Source organism: Ursus americanus, chromosome 16 (assembly GCF_024610735.1).
Source record: "Ursus americanus isolate L20-20 chromosome 16, mUrsAme1.1.p, whole genome shotgun sequence".
NCBI classification, from domain to species: Eukaryota; Metazoa; Chordata; class Mammalia; order Carnivora; family Ursidae; genus Ursus; species Ursus americanus.
In genome coordinates, this window is record NC_142142.1 from 63,324,576 (window position 1) to 63,347,760 (window position 23,185).

The following is a 23,185-nucleotide window of genomic DNA, read 5'->3' on the forward strand; positions in this document are numbered from 1 at the left end:
CCCCCCCCCCCGCGCGGGCAGCTCCGCGCAGGCGCAGCGAACTCCGCGGGCAGGGCCGCAGGCAGGACCGCAGGCCGCCCCGCTCATCTGGACAAGTCACCACTTTGCTGCATCAGAGAGCGCTTGTTCTTTTCCACCACTGAGAAGTGATGTCTACCAGCGTGCCGGCCGGCAGGAACAGAGCTCAGCTTTCGCAGCGCTTTCCTGGCCTGTGCACTGGGGGAAGATGACAGGAAGCGCACGACGCCGGGAAATCACGGCCTTTGTGAACAGAGGGGTGACGACGTGCAACGTGGCCGTCAGGTAGAGACAGCGCCTACACCTCGGAGGAAGCGCCTTGCGCTGACGTCAGGCCGTCGTCCCCGCACAGTGCGCGTAGAAGAAGGTTGAGGCTGGGGTGTCTCGGGGACGCGCCCCAGCCTCGCGTGCGGGGTGTACGCGCCGGGCTTGCGGACTGCGGGGGGCGCGGGCCCCGGCACGTTGGTCCGGCCTGCAGGAGCGCTCTGGGTGCCAACGGTAAGGGCTGGGCCCCGGGTCGTGGGCTCCAGAGTCCGGAGCGTCTGCCGCCCTTCCGGCCCTGCGCCGTCACGGCTTAGCGCTGGCGGGGGCTGCACAGGGGGCTGGGCCGGGGGCTTGCCCACGACCGGCACACCGATGCCGGGGACTGCCCGCGAGACAACGTCCGGAAGCTGCTGTGGACAAGGGACCAGTCCAAATTACGTGTCAGCCGAAAGGCGAAAATCGGCACCTGCAGGGAAAGACGCGCACACGCAGAGCTCGGAACACCGCCGGCGGACAGGCCTGTCCCAGTGGCGCAGTGGCCCAGGGCATGGGCAGACCTGGTGTCACAGGGTCACAATCACCCCGTGCACAGGCAGACCACTGCAGGGGGAGAAGCGAACAGCATCTGGGGCACAGAGCTGCCTGAGGGTGGGGGCAGCGACCGGCCGCTGGTAGCTCACTGCTCGACTGAGCCCAGGGCCGGCAGTGTCTGGACTTCAGGGTCTTGGAACGTTAACTCAGAGAAGCCATATTTGAAGGGTGGCAGAACGCTGTTCACAGGGCAACGTGTATGATTTTAAAAATGTCTTTTGAGTACCTCTTGTTCCCAATCACTGGACAAAACCTGGGAATTGCAAGGGTGGATATAGCACAGGCAGACAGACACTACTGTGTGCTGCCTGATTCTCTTCATGGACAAAGGAGGATTCCACAACTGCTGGGAGCGTTGTGGGCAGAGAGCCCTCAGCTACCAGGTCCCTGCAGGGCCTGCCTCACCCCCAGAGGAGCCCACATCACCCAACTTTGGGGCTGCCCATAGGGTGGACTGAGCCCTCCACTGAACCTGCGTTGCTACTCGGTTTCTCCCTCAGCCCAAATCTCCTTCTTGCCCTTCATTGCCTTCCCTTCTATAGGAATTGACACCAAGAGCACTCACCAGTCAACCTACTTCACACGGAACCCATCCCACAGCACATAGTCTCAGAAGGACCAATGAACCTGGGACCATCCCCTCGGAAATGAGAACGCCGTCACTGGTAGTTACTGGAGCACACACAGCCCAGCACAGCTAGCAGTGGAATTATTAAAAACTGGCACCAAGAATAAAATGGATATGCACCAGCCCTGGTATGGTGTAGCACGTGTTTAAGAAATAGGGGGGAAACAGTAACTCATGGGCAGCTCTTGCTAAGGAGGAGTAATGCTTTGGAAAAAAAAAAAACAAAAGGCCAAGAGTAACTAAAAGGTGAGCATGAAAACCAGAGGGCCTCTTTGGTAGCATATAAAGAGGCTCTCATGGCCTGTGGTGGGAAAGCAGAGAAAGCCAAGGACCAGACCAGGACTTAATGGTAAGAACCCAAATGCAGGTCTGCTATGCCAAGGTCAGGGCCCTAGATGGGAAAGAACAGGACCCTGCATGGAATATGATTCATCTCAGTTGATGACCCCAAACTCTTGAATCCCAACCCTGAGCCTGCAGAAGATGCCCACCGATCCTGCCAGGGGCTAGCACTCCCTACTTTCTCGAGGGTATTGCAGAGGTCTCTCCCCTGCAGACAACCTGTGTGCTCCCGTCCTCAACATCTATAGTGAGCTCACCGCTGGCTTCAAGGATAATAGGTTAATTCAGAGTATAACCGAGATGGGGCCAGGCTGATAAGGAAGGGAAGGAACTATTACAAAGAAGTTGCCATTGCCGGCTGGCGTGTACCTGCAGGGGCCAGGAGATGATGCTCAAGCCTGGATGAAGGAGACGGGAACATAAAGAAGGATCACCTTGGATCAAAACACCCTGGAAAGGACCCCAGGAGATGCAGCAGACATGCTACCAGGATGGCCCCCAGGTGCATGGAAAAAGTGAAACCCATTCTGAATGACAGAGACCTGCCCCCAAAATGGAAGAAAAGACTAAAAGGCTCAGAGAAACAGGCATGCCTGTGAAGATCTACCATGAAAGGCTGAAAAGCCCATTGTTCCATGTGTTGCACAGAAAAGCCCAAGGATACCTTACCTGCAGAGCACCGAGGGATGCATGGGGGAGGGGCTCCAGCATCACTAAGGGGTCAGTGGTGGCTCCTCTCCAGGCCAGGGCTCCTGGTGGGAGATGTCACTACAGAATAGGGATTACTAACAGCTACGTGAATGTTAGGACCCCAAAACAAGAGGCCAGGTGGAAGGGCTGAGCTATGAAAAGGCATGTGGTTGGAATTACTGTCGTGAGTGTGGCAGGATCAGAGGGGCAGCCAGGGAGGCCTGACCCACGGAGAGTTACGGAGACGGCTGACAGAACACAGCCTCGTTAGGGGCAAGATAGATGGGTAGCTGACGAGGGTTCTACTCCATCTGTCTCATCAAAAGAAATCAAGGATGGATAAACAGGAGGTTAAAGGCAGCCGCTCCGTAAAAAATCACAATCCTCTGAAATGTCTGAGCCTGGGCCAGTTTTCCAACTTGGAGCCCACTGACCAAAGGAGAGGCCCAGTCTCCAAGGGGAAGGGCCCTGAAACACCATGGCACTTCTACGTGGTTACGATCCCCGAGCCCCAGACACCAGTGGCCACGTACTTACGGAGCTGCGCACAGGGAACCGGGAAGAGCCAGATGCGTCGAGAGTCCCGGGACACTGGGTCTGCTGCGTGCACCCCGTACAGGGTGCGGCCTATGGTGGGAACCTAAGGAGTGGAGTCCAGGTCACGGTGGGCCCGCCGGCTCTGCAGGACACCCCAGCGTCCACTGCCCTAGTCCCCAGGGGTATCGCTGGACGTACTCGCAGAACCTCACGTAAGGCACTTGTTCTGTGGGGTGAAGACTGTTAGTGAGGAAGTCGGATACAAGCCTAGAGCAGGCCTCCCTTCACTCCGCGAGATCCCACGTCAGGAGCAGTATCTCAGCCCCAGGAGACGGCATCCGTGAGTGAGCACTCGTGTCCGGTGGAGACGGGCGGCACCGAGCAAGTCAGGGACGGAGTACGGAAGTCTGGATGGAGTGGACAGGAAGACAGCGTCTGAGCCAACACCCACAGAGTGTGCGGGTGGATTCGAAAGAAAGAAACTGCCTCCAAGGTGTTTGCTTTGAGCGTCTGAAAGGACAGCGTTGTCATTTTCCAAGATGCAGAGGAGAGCGAGCGGGTTGTGGAGAGCAGCTGGACACCCAAGTGTGCGTCCGAGAGTTCGCTGCCGGACGTGGGAAGTGGGAGCTCTGCACGCTTACCGTAGGAGGGCTTGAAGGCCTGCACGATCCCAGCAAGAGGCTGAGCGTCTGTGAGGCAAGAGAACCACACGGCGAATCTTTGGGATGGAAGGAAAGCCAGGAAATTGGGAAAGAAGCCTATGGGGTAGAAGGAAAATCACAGACCCTACAGTGTCTGGAAACCAAGTAGACAGTCTTTCAAGGAGGTGAGTCTGTCAGCTGTGTGGGACCACGCTCCCGAGACAGCCGAGACCGGGCCCAGAACAGTGCTCTAGACTTTGCAATGCAGAGGTCATTCAGGACCTTGACAAACGCCATTTTGAGGTCAAAAACATGATTGGAATGGATTCGAGAAAGAATGGGAAGAGCAGAAATAGTGACAATGAGCACAGACAACTCTTCAGGTAGTTTTATTATTAAGGGAGCTCTACACCCAACATGGGGCTTGAACTCATGGCCCTGAGATGGAGGGCTGCGTGTTCCATCGACAGACTCAGCCAGGAGCCCCTACAGAGTTTTGAAGAGAAACAGGGCTTTAACCAGGGGAAGGAGGTCAACAGTTTTTTATAGTGCTGGAAGTACCATGTTTGTGATGAGACTGGTCCTGCAGAGAGGGAAACTGGTGATGTGGGAAGAAAGAGGAAGACAGAGTGATGTCCGGGAGCAGCTGAGGGGAGGGGTCTCGGGTGCTCGTGGAGGCCTTGGCGTTAGGCAGCGGTGTGGGCAATTCCTGCATAAAAGCAGGAGGAGAAGGGGTGCCTGGATGGCGCAGTCGGTGAGCCTCTGACTCCTGGTTTCAGCTCAGGTCTCGATCTCAGGGTCAGGGGATCGAGTCCTGCGCTGGGCTCTGTGCTCAGCACACGGAGTCTGCTGGAGATTCTCTCAGTCCCTCTCCCTCTGCCCCTCCCCCACAAATAAATAATCTTAAAAAACACACACAAGGAAAGGCAGAGCGCAGGGGTGCAAATGCAGGCCCGCGTGTAGCTGTGACAGAAGGGTGTGAGCGTCTGTCTGCTTCTGTTTGTTCGGGGCAGTAGGAAGAGAGCGAATCAGCTGGGCGTTTATAGGTGTTCAGGTTTTATTCGCTGAAGTACTGCGAGCAGGGGTGTGACGGGATCAGGTGCGAGCCTAGTGATTCGAGACTGGAGGGCTGTAAGGTGGTGAGGCGTACGGAACACTGCAGATGGGGTAACGACGGGTCTTGACCTTGGCAGTGGGAAGGACAGGACGCGGCCCAGAGACGTTCAGGAGGTGACAGGTGTGGTCAGACGTCCTAAAGCAGGCGCCTTGCGGCCTTACCGTTGCCTGGTTTCCTGCAGGGCCCCGACCGTATCTCGTATTCCAGACTGACTCGTCCCTGACCAGACGAGGAAGGATGTGAGCGGCAGAGACCTTGTCTTGTTCTCGGTTCTGCCTCCTACACCTGCAAACAGCCTGGTGCTTGCTGCCGCCGGAGGAGGGCGTGACGTGAGGCACAGACGCAGGCAGGGTCTTGCCTGGCACACTGGGAGCGCGGGAGTGTGGAGACACGACCAGTCCTGGAAGTCCACTCGACCTGGAAGTCAGAAGCAGCGTGGAGCAGCCCCGAGGCGCACAGCCAGCCTCGCTCTGTTCTGTGGGCCAGGATGTCCCCGGGAGCTCGCAATTCCCTGTAAGGATGGTGCTGCTCAGCTGGTGACACGGGAGCGTCACTAACACGTGGACGAGCGGCTCACACGCAGCGCTCACTGAGTCCCGGCCCGATTGGGGTTAACCTGCCTTTGTTAAGTCATGGAATCCTGTGGGGAAAGAACAAGGAGAAAGGCACAGATTTCTCTGCGACGGCTGCTGGGGTGGTGGGCGTGGTGAGAGCAGCGCTGGCTGGTGCGTTCCCTCCCAAAGTCCCCTGCACTCCCGTGGCTCCGTGCCCACGTGTCTCCTGCGGGACACCCGGGGCAACAGCTTTGCTGGGGGGGTGATGGCCAACCGAGTCGTCGTGTCCTTGAGGGAAAGGAATATTTTCTTTCTTTTCTTTGCATCCTTGACACTTCCTGTGACAGGGAGAAGCCCCCGAACGCAAAGCTGATTTTTTTCCTTGCCGAGGCCTAACTGATGAATGAAAATCGTATGTGTCATGTCAAGGTGTACAGCTTGACGTGACGGCATACACGCTGTGGAACCATCACCCCACGCGGTTACTTTTTCTTTTGAGTTACTATTCGGTAGAGTTTGGGGAAACACAGCCTCAGGAATGGTGCTTTTCTCCGCTGGAACGTACGGGACCGGCTGATGTCCAGCCGTGCGAACGTGGTTGGGGAGGCAGGCCACAGCTGCTTGGGGGTCTTGGAAGTGTGACGCTGGCCCCGCGTCTGGCCTGCAGGGGTGCGGTCGCTGACGCTGTCGCTGATGAGCAGGGCTGAGGCTCAGACTGGCCTGGGCCTCCCTCATGCTATCACCAGAGCTCGAGGGGGCCTCTCCTCGAAGCCCCTCATCTCAGCGCCTAACGTGGTGTCTTCAGTTCCTGCTTGTTCAGTAAACAAATTAATAACGTGATTTTTTCCTCCCACTCCATAATAGACAATAGGCCTTAAAAGTCCATAAAAACAGGATCTTAAAAAAACGAAACATTCAAAGCCAACTAAATGTCTAATAATAAAGTAGGAACGCTAGGATTCGTGTGGCTGTAGCTTGTGTACCCTCTGAGCACAGCACAGCGTGGAAACGTATTTTTGACAGAATAAGAAATGAAAGGAAATGATACAAAAATTTATAAGACAGCAAAAAGCATACAAATAACAAAAAAATAAAATATACCGAAACAATAACAATGATTGTGGTTTAGGGAGATGGAATTAGTAAGTGATTTTTGTTTTATTCTTTCTATTCTCTAAGTGTTCTTAAATGTGTTGATATTACTAATTATAATTAAACATTTTAAGATTTTATTTTTAAGCAACATCTCCGCCCAACATGGGGCTCAAACCCACAACCGCGAGACCGAGAGTCAGCTGCTGCCCCAGTGAGCCAGCCAGGCGCCTCTCTAGTTGAACATTTTCAAGCTGGACCCACACTTCATCTGGCAATAAAGCTACTGTCCTCGATACCATGCAAGATACGTCCCCAACTCACGGTGCAAGAAACGAGAAAGCACATCTGGACAGAAAAGAAAGATGAAAGGAAAAGGTTTTGCCTGGCATGTGTCCGTAAATTCAGTTTCTCCTGAGAATGTGAGGGAGGACAGATAAACATCTGCTATTACCCTCACCTGTGTTCCCCATCTACTTAAATCTGATGTTTCCCTCTGTCCGTCTTCACATCCCTGTTCTCACTGGCACACAGGCCCAGACTGGTTCCCAAACCAGGACTGCTCCAGACTGGTCTAAGTGCAGCATGTCACGCTCTGTTCCACTCCCCAGACCTGGAAAGACTCAGTCTGACCAATTCCAGGGCAGGTCAGTCACACCTGCTGGACCCTGTCTTATCATCTCCCTCCCCTCTTCCTCCATGTCCCCACCAAGCCCTGGATACCCACCTATCCTGGAAGCCCCCACCCTTCCCCAAGGCCACGGTGTCCAACACCAAGGAGGGCGAGGGGTCAGACGGACACTTTGACTTCTACTTTTATTTATTTTTAATTTAATGTGGGCTCCATGCCCAACGTGGGGCTTGAACTCACAACCCTGAGATTAAGAGTCAAACTGCTCTACCGACTGAGCCAGCCAGGCGCCCCAACACCTTTGACTTCTGGCTATGATTTTAGCAACTGTCTGTGTGCTAATCAGAAGTAAGCATATAAAATTGTTAAATATACGTATATATACGTAAACAAATACATAAAATTGTCATATCCATGACTGAGTCATATACATAATACGTACAAAATTTATATATGTAATTCAAGTACATAACTTATAAAATAAATAGGATATATACTATTTTATTTACTCTGGAAAACCTACTAGTTAAAATATGCCAATTAGTATGCAAAATAGATTTTAAAGATGAGGAACCTGAGAGAGGTATTAGGACACGAATCCCTTTGGTGGGGAAGAATTTAGAATATACTGCTATTCAACAAGGAATGTTAGAGATCTTAAATCCTTTTTGAAATAAGATGGAAAATTAGCAACTACAGGAGATTAATGGAATCCAAAAGGAGCCATCCAAAATGAACTCTAATAAGGAACTAAAATTTCTTAGAAAATAAGTAGTTTTCCATTTTATTTAGAAAAAACATCATGAAATGAAGTACCTTTTCTCAGTCTGTGACTCCCCAAGGTCAAGAATTTCCCAGGTACGGGCATGGCTTTCTGAGAAGCTTCATCATCATGTGGCCCCTGCAGCAGCACCGCAGAGACAGTCATCTGCATACAAATATGAAAGGGCTTGACCCTCCTTCCCCGAAGGTCTCCACGGAATCTCGTGCCAGTGGAAGCCCTGGTGTCTCAAGCACTTACGTTGTCACCAGCCTTGCCGATTTTGGCCTCCAGTTTTCATGTACTCTCCCCTGGCTCAGTCCCCGTTTGCCAAACGCTGTGCCATCTCCAACATTACGTTCCTTCCCGAACTTTACGGAATCCTGTGAATTTGACAAGATTTACAGTGTCACTTAGAAATCAATTTCCAATGACAGTGGGGCGCCTGGGTGGCTCAGTCAGTAAGCATGCAGCACTCAATTCTTGGTTTCAGCTCAGGTCATGACCTCAGGGTCATGAGATGGAGCCCTGTGCACTGGGCTCCGCGCTCAGTGGGGAGTCTGCTGGAGACTCTCCCTCTGCCGCCCCCACACTTGCACACTCTTGTGCACTCTCTCTCTCAAATAAATAAGTAAAATCTTAAAAAAAGAAATCAGTTTCCAATGACAAGAAGACCGATGGACAGGCAAGGACCTAGATCCAAAGGAGTGTTTGAGGAGGAGAGGTCATTGGGTTACAGTTTCAGGCTCTGCCTTTAAATGCTCGTGTGATACTCACTGCTCTGATGACCCACATCCTCCCAGAGCAGGAAGGAAACTTCCAGCGTTTAGTCAAACTCCCATTTTGCCATTCAGCCTCAGGGCACACTCCCAGATCACACGACAAAGGGGGAGCAGCTCAGGGCTACACTCCAGATCTGCGTTGTGTCCTCTGCAATCCTGGGGGGCGGTGGGAGGCGATGTGGACAAGACTGGCTCTCTTGCAGGTACCCCCCTCGGAAAACCCAACTGCTCGTCCCCAAACCTGCTCAGGGACCCTCTGCAGGCCAGGCCAGCGCTGCTCGGACAGAGCCCAAAGCCTGCACCCAGCCGTGTGCGATCACATCAGTGTTCACTGGGCCTAAACGAGCACGACAGCATGTTAGCAGCTAATCCTGAAAACTGCTGTTTCATAAGCAATATTCAGGGGCGATCACGGAAATGAAAACAAAACCAACCAACCAACAACTCCCATATCCTCTAACAGGAAACAAAGGGAGAGAGGTCGGCCCCACGACTTGTTCAGGGCCCACACTCTCGCAAGCCCGAGCCTGAAGCCTCCGCCTGGCCCAACCCCACCTTATTCCACTTTTCTCCAGAACATTCTGAGGGAGGGGCTGGTCTTCTGCAAGCAGACGACAGTTCTCGTGGCCTCCTGGCTTCCGGTTCCCAGCAGGGCACGTGCAGGTGAGCGACAAAACCCATCTACATGGAGGCCGTTGAGGAACACAGGTGTAAACGTTTTCGTCTTTTTCCATCTGAGTAATAAAATTCACCTTGGGACCAAACTCGGTTCAGTGAGGGGTATTTTAAAACCCAACTCACCCCCGCAGTCTGCAGCCACTTCTGAGAACTCAGGATTCCGAGGCCTAACCTGAAAAATTCCAAATAGCCTTTTTAACACCGCAGAAGAAGTCGTTATCCGGCCAGGGGAGCTGCTGACGGTGAACGTGGACGCCAACCCATGCGACCTCTCCCCAGAGGAATCTTTCTAAGGATAAAAATCTACAGCCACAAAAATTTCACCACTTGGGCGTTCTCTTCTGATTTGACCTCCAGCTTCACCTTTCCGGCGGGTCCCAGCTCCTCCCCTCATCCCGCCTCTGGTCTAAGGGCCACCGACCCGCCAGGCCATGGCCTTCTCGGCGTCTCCTCCTGCGGGAAGCCCTCCTGGCATCTCGAAGCTGCTGTAGGGCCTCTCTCAAGGGCTCCCGGCGCGCTGCCCGCTGCCACTCACCTGCCGTTTCCAGCGGCCACGCTTCCTGAGGGTGTTTTACGTCATAGCCCCGGTGCCAGGAACCCAGGGGCCCTCGGCCGCCGGAGTTGAGTCTGGGAAGAAACTAACCCTAACGAGCACCTGCCAGGGCCAGGCACGAAGGTGATTTACGGACATCTTTCTGTTAACCGCCAAACATCTCTCAAATGTAAGAGTCGGTAGCCCTATTCTGCGGATAACGACACTGAGTCTCCAGAGTTCACTCCGGCACACGCGGGAGCAAGAGAGCCGTCCGCAGCCACGACGCTCTGCCCCCGCCGCCGGCCTGCGCGCAGGCGGGTCAGCGCGGAACCGCAGGTGGGAGCGCGCAGGCGGCCGCCCCGTGCCCCGCCCTCAACCCAGGTGGCCCCGCCTCAGCCGGGTACTCGCCCACTCCTGCCCAGGGTCCTGCTCCACCTGGATGCCCCGCCCACCCTGCCCGGGGTCCTGCTCCACCTGGATGCCCCGCCCACCCTGCCCGGGGTCCTGCTCCACCTGGATGCCCCGCCCACCCTGCCCGGGGTCCCGCCCCCACTTGGGTGCCCCGCCCACCCCGCCCGGGGTCCCGCCCCCACCCAGGTGGCCCCGCCCACCCTGCCCGGGGTCCCGCTCCACCCGGATGCCCCGCCCACCGAGCGCACAGAGCGGAGAGCCGGTGTCCCCTAGGCCTGCCCGGTACAACGCAACGCGGAGGCGCAGCAGCCGCAAGCCGCGTCCGGGACACCAGCGTCTGCAGCTCGTCGGGGGGCGGTTATGCCCCCGCAGCCACGACAGGGGGTGTCCCGCTCCGCCGGGCCCCGTCTCTCGCACCCGGAGCCCGCCCTCCCCGCGCTCGCTCGGCGATGCGCCCCCGGGCCGGCGCTCTGCTGTCCCTGCGCCCGCAGGGGTCACCGCGGACAGCCTCCCTAGCGGCCCAGGCTGTGCACCGGAGGTCAGCAAGGAAGGTCATTCTCAAGTACCGGGCTCTGCAAACAGGCAGGTGAACGGACCGGTTCGTGGCGTCTTTTACGCACCGAAGCTACTCAGCTGCGTTTGAGGCAAACGCCTGCAAATAATTGCATTTTACGTCTCCCGTCTTTTCCTCCCCGTTTCCAACCCAGGCTTACGTAAATCTAAATTACTGTGCGAATTCTGGACCGGCTAGATAAGTTATATTCAACCAAGAGACTTTGACCCTAACCCATCCTCCTCCACACGTTTCTAGCAGAATGAGTCCTGGGTCCTACAGGAATTGCGTGGTATTAGTTTCAATGATCATAGGGGCCTGAGTATGTGTTTCATTTTACAGAAGGAGGAGTTCATGCTGAACTGCATCTGGGACATTCATTCAGTTACAAATGCTTTTTAAATTTTAATTTAAATATTTAAATAAGTGCTGCCTTTTCTTGGGATGATGTTATATGTTTACGTAACAATGCTGTCATTTCTCAAAACGTTTTTTGACCTATTTTAGGTCATGAGAAAAGCATACCCCAAACACCCAAAATTTCGAAGGCAAGATGAACAGACACGCCGCCTTCAAGTTTCTTAAATTCACAATTAGCGTTCTTTCAACATGAGCAGACTAAAATGTCTTTTCTGAAACAAAAAGGAACATGATTAACCTTATTTCACCAGAGGAAACACATGGTGTCCTTTAACACTAATCCCAGATTCCGATGAAAGGTGTCGCGGGAGCAAGGCCTCTAACTGAAGTAACCGTCTCCTTTCGGAAAGGAGTCGTACAAAGCTCACTTTGCCCTAACAACAACAGAGCACGCCAAAGCTTGTCTAATGCTTGAATACACTTACTTGAAAATCACGGCATTTTCAGATACAACATTTGGAACTAAAGTGCTTGCTGTCCATCTGTCTGCTTCCCTAGCGGGCAGCGCAGCGTCCCCAAGAGCCCCACGGTGCTGGGCTGTGGACGCTGCAAAATCGTAGCCCCGACTCAGATCTGCGTCCATAGCCCTCGTTCCCTGCGGTACCTCTGGCTGCACCTTCCGGCTCCCCTCCGTCACAACCAGCTGCTTCTGCTTTCCCGCAGAGAAGAGAGGTGAAGGCATGAGCTGTCTTCTGCCAAAATCTGATACCCATCGCTGCATTTCCTGCGTTGGCTGGAGGCAAACAGAGCTCATGATGCCATTTCACACGATTTTTGACCCCTGTGTGTTATATAATTTTTTTCAATGATTTCAACTTCTCCTCCAGTTTTTGCACAAAGGTTGATAAAATCTCTAAGAGAAACTTTCTACGATCTACAAATAGGATATGGTCTAAAAATACTTAGAATATGAATAGAGAGGTTAGTCTGAAGAATGACCCTTAAGCAACCGGGAGTCGAAAACCCATGTGTAACTTTGGACTCCCCCAGAATTTAACTATTAAAAGCCAACTGCCAACCAGAAGCCTTACCAATAACATAAAGCATCAATTAACACATATTTTGTATGTTACACGTATTGTATATGGTATCCTTACAATAAAGTCAGCTAGAGAAAAGAAAATGTGCTCAAGAATTAGGATTAAGAATCATAAGGAAGAGAAAATACATGTACAGTCCTGTATTTATCAAAACAATCTGCACATACGTGGGCTCAAAGTTCAAACTGCGTTGTTCAAGGGTCAACCATGCTGTTAAAAACTGAACAACGCTAGGAACCGGAAAAAGGCCACTGAGAGAGAGAAGGAGGACTTCTCAGTGTGCCCTAGGGAACCAAAAGGCAGTGTTCGGGAAGAGAGCAGAGCCGGCTGAAGAGACCGTCTTTGGACAGATTTATGGTCCCCTGGCCCACTGCAGACGTGATTGACAAGGAACATGCAGGGAACGCGGGACTCCGGACGGGACTGTGAGCCTCATCCCACCCGAGTGCTCCCGAACTCACTGCTGGGTCTCAGGGGGCTGCCCCTAAGTCGAGCCGGCACCGGGCAGAAGTGCTCAGGTGCACACAGGTGATCTCTACGAACGGCCTACTGTGACATCAAAGGAGCAGCGTGAGATGGCTTTCTTTCTCCAAATGGGCTTTCCTCCGGCTCCTTCTCTCACACTGTCAGGCTCCCTGTCATATCTGGACGCTCCGAGGTGGAAACGCACTGTCGCTTAGGACTCCCCGTGTGGCTGTGGCTGCCAAGCACGGAATACAACTTCCTGTGCAGAGATGGGACCGTTGTCAGTTCTCCTAAAACAAAACTAAGTGCAGCAAACCCAGGGGGGCTTAGCACATCGTACCAACAAATACCGAGTAAACTTTCCTTAAGGAGTCTGTTTCTATTAGTTTATTTTATAACTCTGCTATTTTCCAAACATTTTAACATATAAGAAATAACCAAAGTTCAGGGGCGCCTGGGTGGCTCAGTCGTTAAGCGTCTGCCTTTGGCTCAGGGCGTGATCCCGGCATTCTGGGATCGAGCCCCGCATCAGGCTCCTCCGCTGGGAGCCTGCTTCTTCCTCTCCCACTCCCCCTGCTTGTGTTCCCTCTCTCGCTGGCTGTCTCTATCTCTGTCAAATAATAAATAAAATCTTTAAAAAAAGAAAAAGAGAAAAGAAATAACCAAAGTTTTGAATTAATCTGTGTAAAATCTCGTACTTGAACATGGGACAGGTTCAGGATATCAGTAAAGCACAAAGATGGAATACAATGTAGTAATTTGATTTTAGGATCTTCGTATCCCCTACTGTGCTACTCTGGACCATAAATAAAATGGAGACTTTAAAATGCCCTTTTAAAATTTTTAAAAACATTTTATTTATTTATTTGAGAGAGAGAGAGAGAGAATGAGAGAATGACTGGGGTGGGGGGGAGAGGGAGAAGCAGACGCCCGCTGAGCAGGGAGCCCAATGCAGGACTTGATCCTGGGACTCTGGAATCATGACCTGAGCCGAAGGCAGACGCTTCACCGACAGAGCCACCCAGGTGCCCTGAAATGCCCTTGTTTAAATGTTGAGGTGATGTTGGGAGCTGAGCTCTTTCTCTGGCTTCCCGCTTCTGCAGAAGTCTCCGTCCGCCGCTGTGGCGGGCGCTGGCACGTGCTTTCCCCGGCTACTCCGGTCTGCAGTGCAGGCGGGCGACCCACGTCTTCCCCAGTCCGTGTCCTGTCCAGCACTCGGGGTCGGAAACCAGTGGTACAAGAATGCAGAAACCATACCCCCTCTGCTGTGGCACAGGCTGGTGGCTCATGTGGCCACCTCCCAGGGCAGCCATGGCCGACACTGCGCGTCCTTGTCCGCAGGGGATGCCAGTGCCGCGAGGGGCAGCTGTGGCTCGGGTGTCCGTGTGACTTCGTGACTCCCAGCTCATTGGTGGCCTCTGTCTCCGTCTCTGGCTCCTGCAGTCTGTGATCCACTCAGTAAATACGTATTTTTAGTCTACTTGTTTCTGTTGCTCACAACAAGCGCCTTGATTCATACAGAAACCAAGGACAGGCAACAGCTTCTTGGGGAATAAGGAGACTCGGGATTCATGATCTGGACGCTGGTGACAGCGTAAGAATCCGTCAGTGTGAAAGCCGGCGCCCCGAGCGCCTGAGCCGCAGAGGCAAGCTGCTCAGCAGAAAAGCATCTCAAGTGCTCATTAGCGGCCTCGCGGCGGAGAAACGCGTGGTGACAGACACGGAACAATACAGAAGCCACGAGGAGCTGACCGATGGGAGGGCTAGTGACTGCTGGAGTCCTCAACTGCTGGCCATGGACCAGCTAAGAACAAAGACCTTCTATGACGGTACTTGTAGGAAAATGCGGGCTAAGGTGCTTGAAGCCAAACTCAAAGTCGGGTCTCACTCATTGCCCAGTTAGTGGAATGCACAGATTCCAAAGTCAGAACACTGGGAACACACGTTGCCAAAGAATTGAAATAGATCTCCGTGTTCTGAGCCTCCCTTGCTGGAGGAAGTCTCCCTGTTCCCTCGTCACGAGCCCGTCTTCCTTGCCTACTTGCAGACCCCACAACAATGCGGCCTGCTTGCAAGAGGAAGCCAGGTCTTCACGAGCCCTCTCCCTGAGCGGCCAGGTACAGTCAAAGTCAGGGGAGACGATTTTGCTAGCTTATATTATATTAGAAAAGAAAACGATGGAATTACGTAGGTGGTATTCTGATGGGGCTCAATTGAGTAGGAAAGAATAAACTTTTAGATTAGACGAAATGATCAACGTGGGTGAGTTACCAGAGATCCTGAAGTCACCGGCTAGATAGGATAGCTGGGAGCCATTCCAGACCTAGGCTTCATTGTTGCAGCAAGCGCTGGCCCACCAAGGCACTCGCCCAGACCCGCCACACAATGTTTCCAGTAGGTCTGATGATGCAGGAACCACGAACACAGGGGAACCAGGGCATGTATCTGCAGTTGCCTAAGAAATTCCTTTTATGGACATAGGAGGACCCCTGAGTGAGGACCTGGGCTGGCCTTCTTCCAGCCTCAAGCGAGCTGAAAGGCTACTCCCAGGCTTCTCAATTCTGCCGACCCAGTGGACCCACGACTGTGTGAGGGCTGCTGAGACCGCCAAGGTTGGGATACTCCTCTGTGGTTAGCGACAGGGACCCGGAGGGGGTTTGTCTACTCCTACCAGCATGCAGTCTTGATGACCTGCGTATATTCTGAAGGAACTGTCAAACCAAGAGAGAGAAGTCCTGGCTCAGTCCGTGCTGTCGTTCCCACCACTGTGCAGGTGTGGACCACCTCCGCGGTCTGCCCTGGATGGCTCCTGCTCATGGACGCTGACGTGCTAGAGGTCCCTGCGTGCACCATGGGGGAAATAGTTCAAAGACTCGGGGACACAGAACGTTGCAGTGAACCTTGAATGGTGAACTGCTCACTCCTCTCCCATCTTTGTCCCTTGAAGAGCTACAAGACACTGTTCCCCAAAACCTTGAGAAATATCGGCAAGGAGAGCACCAGCTCTAACCCTGACCCAGGGTCCTGGGATCGAGTCCCGCGTCAGGCTCCCTGCTCAGCTGGCAGTCACTTCTCCCTCTGCCCCTCCCCCTACTTGCGCTGTCTCTCTCTCAAATAAATGAATGAAATCTTAGGAAGGAAGGGAGGGAGGGAGGGAGGGAGGGAGGGAAATGAAAGGAAAGGATAGAATATCCAATGGAAAAAAGACAGTCTCTTCAACAAATGGTGCTGGGAAAACTGGACAGCCACATGCAGAAGAATGAAACTGGACACTTCCTTACACCACACACAAAGATAGACTCCAAATGGATGAAAGACCTCAGTGTGAGACCTGAAACCATAAAAATCCTACAAGAAAACACAGGCAGTGATCTCTTTGACACTGGCTATAGCAACACTTTCCTAGATATATGACATTAGGAAAGGGAAACAAAAACTAAGATAAACTATTGAGACTACACCAAAATAAAAAGGTTTTGCACAGCAAAGGAAACAACAATATGAAAAAGCAACCTATAGAAGGGGGAAGATATCTGCAAATGACATATCTGATAAGGCATAAGCATCCAAAATATATGAAGAACTTCTACCACTAAACATCAAAAAACCAAATAATCCAATTTAAAAATGGGCAGAAGACACGAAAAGACATTTTTCCAAAGAAGACATCCAGATGCCAACGGACATGAAAAGATGCTCAACATCACTCATCATCAGGGAATACAGATCAGAACCACACGAGATACCACCTGATACTTGTCAAAATGGCTGAAATCAAAAGGACAAAAACAACAAATGTTGGAGAGGATATCGAGAAAGGGGATCCCTCTTACACTGTTGGTGGGAATGCAAGTTGGTACAGCCACTCTGGAAAACAGTGTGGAGGTCCCTTAAAAAGTTAAAAATTGAGCTACTCTATGACCCAGCCATTGCACTAGTGGGTATTTACCCCAAAGATACAGACGTAGTGAAGAGAAGGGCCATATGCACCCCAATGTTCATAGCAGCATTGTCCACAATAGCTAAATCGTGGAAGGAGCCGAGATGCCCTTCAACAGACGACTGGATTAAGAAGATGTGGTCCATATATACAATGGAATATGACTCAGCCATTAGAAAGGATGAGATCTTGCTATTTGCAACAATGTGGATGGAACTAGAGAGGATTATTCTAAGTGAAATAAGTCAGTCAGAGAAAGACAAATACCATGTGATTTCACCCATTCTACCATTCCATATGTGGAATCTAAAAAACAAAAGAAACAGGCAAATGAAGAAACCAACCCAAAACCGCAGACTCTTAAGTACAGAGAACAAACTGACGGTTGCCAGAGGGGAGGTGGATGGCATGAGTGAAATAAAGGGAATTAAGAGGTACAAACTTCCAGTCATAAAATAAATAAGTCTCAGAGATAAAAGTAGGGCACAGGGACTAGTCAATAATACGGTAATAACGTTGCATGGTGACAGATGGTGACTACACTCGTCACAGTGACCACTAACGCATGGAATTGTTGAATCAGTATTTGTGCACCTGAAACTAATAGAACATTGTATACTAATTACATTTCAACTTTTTAAAAAAGAAATCTTTAGTAAAAATGTTTTAAGAAGCCCCCAAGGGATTCTAATGTTCAGTGAGGGTTTAAAACTACTTCCCTACGGACACCTGGGGGGGCCAGTTGGTGAAACATCTACCTTTGGCTAATTGTCATGATCCCAGAGTCCTGGGATCGAGTCACGCATCAGGCTCCCTGCTCAGCGGAGTCTGCTTGTCCCTCTGCCCTTTTCCAGGCTCATGCTCTGTCGCTCTTTCTCTCTCAAATAAATATAATCTTTAAGGGGGAAAAAACCCGACTTCCCTAAACAACGAGCTCTTTGGAAGTTGGGCCCATGTCTGCTCATCTCTGGTATTGAGTCAGTAAACCCGTCAGAATCCTGCCTGGCATGCACCGGGCTCGTGATAGCTGAGCTGCTGTTCGTGGTCGGAGCGGTAGGCGTAGAACTCTCCTCTGGCCGGTACAGCTCCTGACGCGGACGCCTTCCCGCCCAGTGAACTTGCACCAATCCAGCTACACCTGCTGATGACAAAGAGGAGAGAGAGCCAGAGATTTCGAGGGCCGGGTGCCTCCGCGGACCGTCCACTGCATGCCTGAGTCACCCCAGGGGCTGCTGTGGGCCTACGGAGCCTTCCAAACCGCGAGCATCTTGCTGCACTCCATGTACACAGTTCTAGGAGTTTTGAGAGTAATTCTGGCTCTGTGATTTTTATCGGTGTGGTTAGGGGATAAATTCACGGGAGTCCACGTCTGACTTGGCCAGTTCCGTTCCTGGCTCTGCTGCGTACCAGCTGGAGGCTGCAGAGAGAGAGGCCCCTAGAGTCCCTGGGTCCCGTTCCGTCGGAAACTTGGCCACACCCCCTCTCATCTCCCTCTGCGACCTGATGGCCTTGACTCCCCAGTCATGATGCAGCGGGCCTGGCCCCCCGGCGACCCTGCCCCACCCAGCAGCGAGAGCCCCAGAGCCTTCCCACAGCCAGGGAGCGCCGGCCCCACCGCCAGCAGCTGAGCGGGTGGTCTTGGAACCCAGGGGGCACGATCCTTTTAGCCCAAAGAGTCTGCACTCTGCTCCCCCAGAGACCATCTCCTGGTTCCACGGGGACCAGAGCACTCTGGGAGTCCAGCTCAGGCTGTGGGTAGGTTGGGTTTTTTTGTTTTTTTAGATAAAAAGGACTATCTGATGTTTCACGTAGCCTGGTCTTTGTCCCGATCGGGGTGTCTCGGCCTGGCAGCTCAGCGACGGCCGCACGGACGCTCCCCCTGCGAGCCCCAATGGGGTGGAGCGCTCCGCAAACACACGGGCGACCCACAGAGACGCCGCAGAAACCAGGTCAGTTCCTGCTGGGGCTGGAATCACAGGATTGCCAACCTTCGCTGGTGACTCACGTGACTGGGAACGAGTCCGGGTAGGACCAGGGATTTTCGTTTGAATCACGTACAGAAACGTGCTAATGGGACTTGACCTGCGTTTAAAAACAGTGAAGAGACAGACCTTTCACTCTATGTGGTGCATTCCGGAGCCTTGCGTGTTAGTTTGGGCTTCTTTGGGTGGTTTTGCTCTGGATTCTAAAGGGGATGTAGACAGTTGTCATTGTGGTTTCCTGGGTGTCACGTGAGCTAAATGGGATCAGACTCCCGAGCTGCCCCTCGTGACAACATGGCATTAACAGAGCCGTGAGCGTCGTCTGGCACCTGCGTTTAGCCAACACTTTCTGTCAGGGATGCTTCCCTCACACCTCCCCCTGCTCCTCTCACGGCCACAGCCCTGCCCTGTGCCCTGGACGCCAGCAGTTTCCCCACCGGCCCCTGCGCCCCTCACGCAGCCCCGGGCTCCTGGTGGCAGTGCCTCACGCTATCTGCCACACACCCTGTGCGGTCACATCGCACCCCTGCGGCCTGTGTGCAAGGCCTTCCGCCTGGCCTCCCCCGCGCTCCTGTCACGGTGCCCCAGCTACGGGGGCCCACATGCGTGGTTTTTTCAGGGCTGACAGAAGCTCCTCGTCCCTCAAGGCTGCAGAGGATGCGCCGTCCGCCTGCCCCAGCACCAAACCAGCTCCCCTCACCTGTCCTCCCGGTCCTGGTGTGGGTGTCCTGGGAGAGGCTCCCTCCCTGACTAGGGGATCTCTCCCACACCCTCGCAGCTCCCAGACTCTGTAGGGATCAGCAGCGACCACACTCCCGGGGACTGTGACCTCCTGCAGGTCGGCCTCCCCAGTGAGCCGGCGGGCTCCACGAGGCAGGGAGGGCTGTTGTCCTGTCGTTGCCGTGACCCCGCACCCACCACCTCCTGCCCAGCAGGTGCTGTCCGCACGGACCTAAGGCAGGAGTCGCTTCTACACAGCAGGCTTGCTCTCCCCCTATGACTTCCTTCACCCTCCTTCTGATAGGGCTCAGTCTCCCCCTGCATGGTCCCTCTGAACCGCCCGCCAGCCTCTGCAGGAGTGAAGGGTGTAGGGTGCTGGGAGCCCGCCAGCACCGCCCCCTGGGGTCCTGCTCCCTCTGCGGCCTCTCGACCACCTGCCTGCACCTCGCACCGCTGGCTGCCGCTGGTCTGCACGAGAGCCGGGTCAGTGGAAGCAGCTTGGAGACGCGGGCAAGGGTGGCCTCTGCGCCCACGGCCGTGTGGTTGGCACCAGCTGCCATGTGGCTCGCGGCCCAGCGGCCCACGTCTCTGTCCGTGGCTATGCAGAGGGGCCTGCCTTCGGCACCCAGGGAGGTGCAGCGCGCTCTGCTCTCCTCAGGCCCACGAGGTCCTGTTCTGTGACCCCCCACTGACCTGCTCACGGGCTCCAGCCTCCGAAGAGCTGCTCTTGGTGGCCTCACTGCGAGATCCGGAAGTCTCACAAGCGAGAGATCTGCTCAGACAGCTCCTTCCCCTACATTTTTTTTAAAGATTTTATTTATTTGAGAGAGAGACCGTGAGTAGGAAGGGCAGAGGGAGAAGCAGACTCCACACTGAGCAGGAGCCTGACATGGGGCTCGATCCCAGAACCCGGGATCACGACCTGCGCCGGAGGCAGACGCTTCACCGACGGAGCCCCCAGGCGCCCCTCCTATCTCTGTCTCTGTCTCCGCGTGACGAATGCAATCCAACCCCACAGTCTGATTCTGCTGCTGGGGAGACAGCCGTCGCCCCACCGCCTGGCTTCCATGCACCGGGCGCAAGGACAGACCCCAGCCCCAGGGCAGCGAATCAAAGAGGCCGAGTCCATTGTGAGCGTCTGGGGACACGCACGCAGAGATCTCTAAGGCCCTCTACTCTGTGCCAGCCTTTGGGTAAGTTCAGGCACGACTTACTTCAGATTCGGTTGCACAGCCTGAGCTTTGAAGGGCTCTTTGAAGGCCCCGGTCGCTCACTGGACACGCAGGCTCCCTGGACAGGAGCCATGAGCAGCCCGAGGTGGTACGAGGTCAGTTCTGGGCCCAGAGATGAACGACCTCTCAGCCACCCCAGAACCGGCCCAGAGCGGCGCTCGCCACACAGGGACTGCGGCTGTGCGGTCCTGGCCGCGGTGCCAGAGCCTGGCACGGAGGAGGCGGGCGGCGTTCACCGACTGGATCCGTCCAGTGTCCTGCCCAACGGAAGACCCGCCGTCCCCACACGCTCCTCCCAGCGCCTCTGCTTAGTCGCAGCCCCCGGGCTGTGTCGGCGCCGCGGGCACGGGGCCTGTCACCATCCTCCTGGAGACGACGCTCTCCCGGCTCGCGGTGCCAGCTCCACGCAGCACTTCACCGTCTCCTCTCTCCTGTCCCCCGAGCAACGGGAGCGAGGTGCCGGACCGTCTACCGCGTGCGCAGAATCTCACCTGACGGCGTGTCTGTTGAGCCAAGTGCACAAGCTTCTGAAGAAACGCGCAAGGAGATTTAACTGCTCTCGGGTGCAGTCCCTTCGGGACTGTGTGTGCGTGGACGGCCACGTCCCCCCGGCCGGGGCAGGCGGCAGGGAGGATGAGAACCAAGGAAAGATGGTTTTGAGCCCCAGTGAGCATGACTAGCCTCGGACACAAACACCTCCCGGGTATGGGCTACACCCTCACCTCCTAGTTACCTCATAACTACACTGTGGGATCTGGACCCAGCTCTGAGGCTCACAGTGAAGACAGTAAGAACACCACCTTCCCGAAGGATTCGGTACGATCAAATAAGATAATACGTGGAAATGTTTTGATAAACTGTGGAGAAATGAAATATCGTTACTGAAAATAGCATAGTAGTTGGGGTGCCTGCGGGGCTCTGCCTTCGGCTCAGGCCATGATCCCAGAGTCCTGGGATCGAGACCCATGTCGGGGTCCGCGTTCAGCAGGGAGTCTGCTTCTCCCTCTGCCTCTGCCCCTCCCCCACCCCCCGTGTGCTAATAAATAATAAAATCTTCACAAAAGAACAGCACACTTGTAGAAGAATGGGGGGTGACGCGGCGTGTACGCTCAGGACAGCGAGGCAGAGCTTCTCGTACGTACGCAAACATGCGGGTACACCTCCTCGCATCGGAAGGGTTCCGAACGCACCGATCACAACACGACTCTAAAGGAGAGTATACGGAGAGAGACCACAGTTACGTAAACAAACACTGCTTCTGAGGACCGTCAGTTTGCGTACAACCAGAGCACTTGGTTTTGGTCTTCATATCCAGTGTTGGAGATCGTGTAGACGGTAGTGCTTTCACTTCACTCTTCATGGAAAAAGTCTTCAGGTCCCACAGTAAGTGACGGCAGTAGTACATAAACTTGATGAATTTGCTTTTAAAAACTGGCCACATTTACAGACCCCAGCAACGAAACCGTTGGAAATGTCCAGGCTTGAGAGTTCTCGTTAATGACTTTGGAGGACTGACAGAGATTGGCCGGTAGTTAATTTTTAGTCTGAATGAGTGTTACATTTCCTAAACAATATTCCCAATTTGGCCCGGGCCTGCCAGTCTGTTTCAGATCAGTGATGCGTCTTTCCGGGACAGTTCTGAGCTGGTTTGTGCCCGGTGGGGCATCAGCAGAATTCTGACGACACAGCACACGGACTCATGCTGTTCTCCTGCAAATCCCACTGCAGAATCCCACAGAAATTCCTTCGGCCTAGAATGCAGAAAGAGCTACACTGTTGTTCATGGTTGGGACTGTCACAGACAACCGAATCTCAAGGCCACATTCTCCTCCACACAGTACCGCTGACATTGCGACTTCCCGGAGCTCAGAAAACACCGGACAAGCGGCTTCCTCAGCACCCGCACGCGTACTTTTGCAGGCTGTGGCTTCCGGCTCCTCAGTGAGCAGGACTCTGTATGTTTCATCAAATCTCAGGTCTTGGTTTGTGGCCACCCTAGTGATCCGAGTCCTGTGCAGATGCGATATTCTGACTTGACCCGCAGCCAACCAGGAGGCCCGCGTGGGGCCCCAGCTGCAGACGCGGCTCTGGTCCTCAGGAAGGAGAGGTGCTTGGCTACCCCTCACTGCCAGCCACGCTGCGCTGGCCCTCAGGAGCTCGTGCAGGCGGTCCTGAGACGTCGCACGGCCTCTTCACTGGATCCTGCCCCCTAACCTGCAGCTCTGAGAAAATACATTTGTTTCAGTTGGTGGGGGCATCATTTCAATCTCGTGTAAACGCCCCGTAGCCTAAGAACGTGAGATGGAACGGCGCAGACGGCCTTTGGAGGGACGGCGATGTGGCCGCTCGTGTCCCACAGTGAACGTTACGCCCAGCAGGACAGTTCTCCATGGACGCTGTGAGGGCCCCAGGAACTTGTTTCATCCTAGAAGACACGTGGGGACATCCACGGGAGAATACCCCAGCTGAGGTGTGTCCTCTCCCTGAGAACTCAGTCCACGGCCGGCCGAGCATGGTAAGGGTATCCTTGCAGTTCAGATCCTGTTCTGTTTCTTGAAGAGG

At 53.9% G+C, this 23,185-nt stretch overlaps 1 long non-coding RNA gene across 6 annotated transcripts; it reads right to left on the reverse strand.

Moving 5' to 3' along the window:
• Positions 1 to 33: 33 nt before the first annotated feature.
• Positions 34 to 10,245, reverse strand: LOC123792497 (uncharacterized). Of its 6 annotated transcripts, XR_015727031.1 has the most exons (5): positions 9,861 to 10,245; positions 9,449 to 9,497; positions 9,203 to 9,328; positions 8,127 to 8,248; positions 34 to 8,033 (listed from the first exon to the last, which is right to left on the reverse strand). It is a non-coding gene; the product is annotated as an uncharacterized LOC123792497 (long non-coding RNA). The 6 variants fall into 6 exon arrangements; XR_006779701.2 differs by having other exon boundaries at positions 9,203 to 9,497; XR_006779700.2 differs by having other exon boundaries at positions 34 to 3,173; positions 3,269 to 8,033; positions 9,203 to 10,245.
• Between the last annotated feature and the right edge of the window lie 12,940 nt (positions 10,246 to 23,185).